We start from the raw sequence: 7,396 nt of genomic DNA on the forward strand, positions 1-7,396 counted from the left end.
GCCAGCAGCGGACCCTCAGAAGAAAGCGCATGACATCAGACTGCTTCTTTCTCCATAGCTCCTGGATGTACTTGTATGCACCCATCTTGGCTTACCTGATGGCTGCCGCCAGACAGAAAGGAAAGAGCTCCAAATCACATTTCTTAAATGCCTTGTTCTTTCAGACTGGCTAAAGGCCAGGCACCAAGTTGTTAGATATGGTGAGTAAAGAGGACCACAATACTTGTGGCAAGGAGCTTTGTTCTAATAGGAGATGCAAAAATTAGTGGAATAGTTCAACAAATAAGTATGAAATTACCACTGTGAGTGCACTGGATGGAAATACATCAAAAATAAAAATAAAAATTACCACCCTGACTTGGAGTGCTGCATAGGAGAGTTGGTAGGCTCAATCCTCAGCCTCTCTTCATCTATGCTCCTTCCCCAGTGATTTCATTTAAATTGTTTGCCTTAGGACCTTCCATACACTGATGACTTCCAGGTTTTCATTTGTAATCCTACCAAATTTCCTAAACTTCACACTCAGTATATTAAGTTGCCCGTTCAATACCTCCATTTGGATGTCATATTGGCACTCAAATTTAACATGTCTTAAACAAAATTCTCAAATTTACCTCCAAACTTGCCACTCCCTCAGTATTTCCCAGCTCATTAATACCACTATCTCTCACCATTTACTCAAGTGAAAAATTCACAAGTTTGGCCAGGCATGGTAGCTCACGACTGTAATCCCAGCACTTTGGGAGGCTGAGGGAGGCAGATCATCTGAGATCAGGAGTTCAAGACCAGCCTGGCCAAGATAGCAAAACCCCATCTCTACTAAAAATACAAAACTTAACCGGGTGTGGTGGTGGGCGCCTTTAATCCTAGCTACTCGGGAGGCTGAGGCAGGAGAATTGCTTGAACCCAGGAGGTTGCAGTGAGCCAAGATTGCACCACTGCACTCCAGCCTGGGTGACAGAGCAAGACTCCATCTCAAAAAACCAAACAAACAAACAAAAAGAAAGAAAAAACAAATCACAAGTTTTCCATGATTTTTCCTCTTCCACAGTTAGTCCACAAGCAATTCCCATGTACTATACCTCCAAGATATGTCCTGACTTTAGCACTTACCACTACCTGCAGCTCTAGTCCAAGCCACCTTCAATGTGTCTTTGGATGTGAGCAGTAGTCCCTTAACTAGTCTCCCTGCTTTAAATTATTTTTTATTTTTGTAGAGACAAGATCTCATTCTGTCACCCATGTTGGAATGCACTACATTTTATTTTTATGTATTTATTTATGTATTTATTTATTTATTTATTTTGAGACAGAGTCTTGCTCTTTCACCAGGCTGAAGTGCAGTGGCACGATCTCAGCTCACTGCAACCTCCGTCTCCCAGATTCAAGCAATTCCCCTGCCTCAGCCTCCTGAGTAGCTGTGACTACAGATGCGTGCCACCATGCCTGGCTAATTTTTTGTACTTTAGTAGAGACAGGGTTTCACCATGGCCAGGATAGTCTCGATCTCCTGACCTCATGATTTCCCGCCTCGGCCTCCCAAAGTGCTGGGATTACAGGTATGAGCCACCACATCTGGCCCATTTATTTATTTATATTTTTTGAGATGAAGTTCCACTCTTGTCGGCCAGGCTGGAGTGCAATGGTGGATCTCGGCTCACTGCAACCTCCACCTCCTGGGTTCAGGCGAATCTGCTGCCTCAGCGTCCTGAGTAGCTGGGACTATAGGCATCTACCACCATGCCTGGCTAATTTTTTGTATTTTTAGTAGAGACAGGGTTTCACTATGTGGGCCAGGCTGGTCTCAAACTCCTGACCTCAGGTGATTTGCCTACCTCAGCCTCCCAAAGTGCTAGGATTACAGGCGTGAGCCACCTCACCTGGCCCAGTACATTTTATTTTTATTTTTATTCTTTTTCTTTTTCTTTCTTTTTTTTTTTTTTTTTTGAGATGGGATTTCACCATGTTGGGCAGGATGGTCTCGATCTCCTGACCTTGTGATCTGCCTGCCTCGGCCTCTCAAAGTGCCGGGATTACAGGCGTGAGCCACTGCACCCAGACTATTCTTTTTCTTTAAAAAAAAATTTTTATTTTTTTCAAGATAGAAGGTGGGATTTTTCCTTGTTTTTAGAGGCAGCAGTATTGCCACTCTTGTTCTACTTCATCTGCTCTCTACATTGTCTAGAAAAATCTTTTTAAAGCACAAAACATGTCATTTTTATTTTCAACATCCTCTAAAGCTTTCTATAACAGACTTTGGTCTTATGGACCAACAAAAGGTGGTCTAGAGCTGGGGAGCTAGAATTAGAATCCCTTGACCAGGTACAGTGGCTCATGCCTGTAATCTCAGTCCTTTAGGAGGCTGAGGTGGGAGGATTGCTTGAAGCCAGGAGTTCGAGACCACCCTGGGCAACATATGGAGATCACGTATCAAAAATAATTAATTGGCCGGGCGTGGTGGCTCACGCCTGTAATCCAAGCACTTTGGAGGCCAAGGCAGGCAGATCACCTGAGGTTGGGAGTTCAAGACCAGCCCGACCAACATGGTGAAACCCGTCTTAAATAATAATAATAATAATAATTAATTAATGGATTAAAATTGAGGCTGTGCAGAGTGGGTCACTCCTATAATCCCAGCACTTTGGGAGGCCAAGACAGGAGGATCACTTGAGCTCAGGAGTTAAAGACTAGCCTTGGCAACATAAGGAAAGTCCATCTCTACAAAAAAATATAAAAATTAACCTTGTTAATTTTTTTTAAAAAAAAGTATTAATTAAAAAAAAATAATTAGGGGCCGGGCGTGGTGGCTCACGCCTGTAATCCCAGCAATTTGGGAGGCCAAGGCAGGTGCATCACCAGAAGTCAGGCATTCAAGACAAGTCTTGCCAACATGGCAAAACCTCATCTCTACTAAAAGTAAAAAATTAGACGACGTGGTGGTGGGTACCTGCGATCCCAGCTACTTGGGTAGCTGAGGCAGGAGAATCACTTGAGCCCAGGAGGCAGAGGTTGCAGTGAGCTGAGATCACGCCACTGCACTCCAGCCTGGGCAACAAGAGCAAAATGCCAAAAAAAAAAAAAAAAAAAAAAATTAACCAGGGACGGTGGTGTGCACTGGTAGTCCCAGCTACTAGGGAGGCTGAGATGGGAGAATGGCTTCAGCCCAGGAAGTGGAGGTTGTGGTGACCCAAGATTGCGCCACTGCACCCCAGCCTAGGTGACAGAGCAAGAACCTTTCTCAAAAAAAATTAAAATAATATTTTAAAGAGAATCCCAACTCCACATCTTCCTATCCATGTGACCTTGAGCAGGGAAACTTACCTCTCTGTGACTTAATTTGCTAATTTGTGAAATTAGGAGAATAATTGCAGCCTCTACTGAGTGAAAAAAGCAAACCGATATTTCCAATACAGCCTTTTATCCATGAAAATGGTTTTTGTGTGTGAGGGTGTGTAGATATAAATGTGTAAATAAACTCATTGAAAGGACCATGGAGGACATGTACAAAATGCTAATATTTTGTTTAATGATTTAACTTTTTTCTGAGGCAGGATCTTTCTCTGTCACCTAGGCTGGAGTGCGATGGTTCTATCTTGGCTCACTGCAACCTCTACCTACTGGGTTAAAGCAATACTGCCTCAGCCGGGCACAGTGGTTCATGCCTGTAATCCCAGCACTTTGGGAGGCTAAGGCAGAAAGATCACATGAGGTCAGGAGTTCAAGACCAGCCTGGCCAACATGATGAAACCCCATCTCTACCAAAAAGTACAAAAATTAGCTGGGTGTAGTGGCATGTGCTTGTAGTCCTGGCTACTTGGAGGGCTGAGACAGGAGAATCACTTGAACCCAGTAGGCAGAGGTTGCAGTGAGCCAATATCCTGCCACTGCACTCCAGCATGGGGGACAGAGAGAGTGAGACTCCTTCTCAAAAAAAAAAAGCAATCCTGCCTCAGTCCTGAGTAGCTGGGACTACAGGTGTGAGTCACCTCGCCCAGCTAATTATTATTATTATTTTTTTTCGAGACGGAGTTTCACTCTTGTTACCCAGGCTGGAGTGCAATGGTGCAATCTCAGCTCACCGCAACCTCCGCCTCCTGGGTTCAGGCAATTCTCCTGCCTCAGCCTCCTGAGTAGCTGGGATTACAGGCACACGCCACCATGCCCAGCTAATTTTTTGTATTTTTAGTAGAGACGGGGTTTCACCATGTTGACCAGGTTGGTCTCGATCTCTTGACCTCGTGATCCACCGCCTCGGCCTCCCAAAGTGCTGGGATTACAGGCGTGAGCCACTGCGCCCGGCCAATTTTTATATTTTTTATAGAGATGGGGTTTTGCTATGTTGCCCAGGCTGTTCTCAAACTTCTGGGCTCAAGCAATCCTCTCGCTTTGGTCTTCCAACATGCTGGGATGACAGACATGAATCACTGCACCAGCCAAAATGCTAATACTTTATATTCCTGTTTTTTCAAGTTGTATTCTTTATCCAGAATATGTGTTTGGTAGGAGATAGAATTTAGTTCTATTTTTTCTAATTTGATAATTTTTTTTGTTTGCTTTGTTTTGATGCAGAGTCTCACACCTTTGCCCAGTCTGGAGTGCAGTGGCGCAATCTGGCTCACTGCAACCTCCGCCTCCTGGGTTCAAGTGAGTCTCCTGTGTCAGCCTCCTGAGTAGCTGGGATTACAGGCGCTCTCCACTATGCCCAGCTAATTTTTATATTTTTAGTTTCACCATGTTGGTCTTAAACTCCTGACCCGGGAATCTGCTCGCCTTGGCCTCCTAAAGTACTGGGATTACAGGCGTGAGCCACTGTGCTGGACCAATTTTTTTTTTTTTTTAAGACAAAGTTTCGCTCTTGTCGCCCAGACTAGAGTGCAATGGTGCCATCATGGCTCACTGAAACCTCTGCCTCCTGAGCTGAAGCAATTCTCCCGCCTCGGCCTCCTAAGCACCTGGGATTACAAGCGTGCACCACCATGCCCAACTAATTTTTGTATTTTTAGTAGAGATGGGGTTTCCCCACGCTGGCCAAGCTGGTCTCGAACTCCTGACCTCAGGTGATCCACCTGCTTCTGCTTCAGAAAGTGCTGGAGTTACAGGCATCATCCTGCGTGCTTGGCCTAATTTGATAATTTTTTATCCCAACACCACATATTAAACAGGTCATTCGTGTGTGTGTGTGTGTGTGTGTGTGTGTGTGTGTGTGTGTTTGAGACAGAGTCTCAATCTGTCACCCAGGCTGTGGTGGTGCAGTGGCTTGATCTCGGCTCACTGCAACCTCTGCCCCTTGGGCTCAAGGGATTCTCATGCCTTAGCCTCCTGAGTAGCTGGGATTACAGGCACATGCCACCACACCTGGCTAATTTTTGTAGTTTTAGTAGAGACGGGGTTTCACCATATTGGCCAGGCTGGTCTCGAACTCTGACCTCGAATGATTTGTCTTCCTTGGCCTCTTAAAGGGCTTGGGATTATAGGCATGAGCCACCGCACCTGGCCTGAATGGGTCACTCTTCATTCACTATTTAGGAAAGCACCTTTATTGTAGCTAAATTCCCTCATATACATGGGTTTGTTTTCTGGGCTCATCATTCTGTTCTGAAGGTCTGTTTGCCTATTCCTGGTCCAATACTATAATGTTTTAATTGCAGCTTCATGGTTTATTATTATTATTATTGTTATTATTTTTGAGACAGAGTCTCACTTTCTCACTTAGGCTGGAGTGCAATGTTGCGATTTCAGCTCACTGCAACCTCTGCCTCCTGGGTTGAAGCAATTCTCCTGCCTCAGCCTCCCGAGTAGCTGGGAATACAGGTGTGTGCACCATGCCTGGCTAATTCTTGGCTAATTTTTTCATTTTTTTGAGATGGAGTCTCACTCTGTTGCCAGGCTGGAGTGCAATGGCACAATCTAGGCTCACTGCAACCTCCGCTTCCTGGGTTCAAGCAATTCTTCTGCCTCAGCCTCCCAAGTAGCTGGGTCTACAGGTGGGTGCCACCATGCCTGGCTAATTTTTTGTATTTTAGTAGAGACAGGGTTTCACCATGTTGGCCAGGATGGTCTCCATCTCCTGATCTCGTGATCTGCCCACCTTGGCCTCCCAAAATGCTGATACAGGCATGAGGCCCCGCGTCTGCCCTGATCTTTTTAAAAAATTTCTTTCCTTTTTTTTTTTTTAAAGATGGGGTTTCGCCATGTTGGTCAGGCTGGTCTTGAACTCTCGACCTCCGATGATCCACTGGCCTTGGCCTCCGAAGTGCTTGGATTACAGGCGTGAGCCACCACGCCCAGCCTAATATTTTTTTCAAATAAGAAAGTGGAGGCTGGGTGCGGTGGCTCATGTAGAGGGGAAAGGAGAACTCTAGATATCTTTCTCATATTGTCCTATTTCCCACTGAAGTCCTTTCTTTAAAGAAGGATACTCAAGCTGGCAATGCCCAGGCTCCTTGGGCGATAGCTCCCAAGAGTCTGGGTTGTATGGAGGGGGAATAACATGGATAGGAGGGTCTGAAACTGGGCCCAGAGTGGCAACAACTGCCTGAGGAGGGGGAGGAGATGGGTTAAGATTGAGGAACAGGGGAAGGTAGTCTAGAGGATCCCATTTGCTCATGGATGTCTTAGAAGTAAAGATTTTTCTTCTTTTCAGATGGGATAGTCTCTTAACTCCTTCCTGTTCTCTAGTTCCTTCTCATCTGTTTTTAAAAGGTAAAGAAGAACAGGCCCCTGCCACCAGCATAGGGCATAGTCTATTTCTTCCTGTGAGACAGGACTTTTGTTATTAACATACATTACTAGGAGTTGGCAAACCCAATCCTCATCCGCGCCTGGCTTAGTTTTGTATTTTTTTGAGTAGAGATGGGGTTTCACCATGTTGGCCAGGCTGGTCCCAAGCTCATGACTTCAAATGATCCACCTACCTCACCTCCCAAAGTGCTGGGATTACAGGCCTGAGCCACCCAGCCCCGCTCCCTTTACCCCGTTTTGTATGAACAGAATTCCCTCTCTCATCTTCTCAGGTCTTGAATACATCATCTTTTCAGTGAAACCCTCCCTTATTCAACTAATTAAAATTGCAAATAACTTGTCCCACACACCCCCAACTCTCTTCCTGGATTTGTCTCCGTAGTACTTCTTACTACTTGATATACTATGCATTTTTCAGTTATTTATCTTTGTTACGGTCTGTAAATTCCACGAGCACAGGGACCTGTGTGTTGTACTACCGGGGGTGCCTCAAGCTCCTAGGAGGACGCCTGGCATATGGCAAGGAGCAATTGATCTCTCTGAAGTGAGCGGATGAATGTGAACTCAGAGGAGGAAACACTGAAGTCTGGGAAGGCTTCCTGAGGGAATAGGCCCGCCGGCCGACATCCCCAAACCCCATGCGGCTTTGCGCCAC

Source organism: Cebus imitator, unplaced genomic scaffold (assembly GCF_001604975.1).
Source record: "Cebus imitator isolate Cc_AM_T3 unplaced genomic scaffold, Cebus_imitator-1.0 Scaffold0, whole genome shotgun sequence".
Taxonomy (NCBI): Eukaryota; Metazoa; Chordata; class Mammalia; order Primates; family Cebidae; genus Cebus; species Cebus imitator.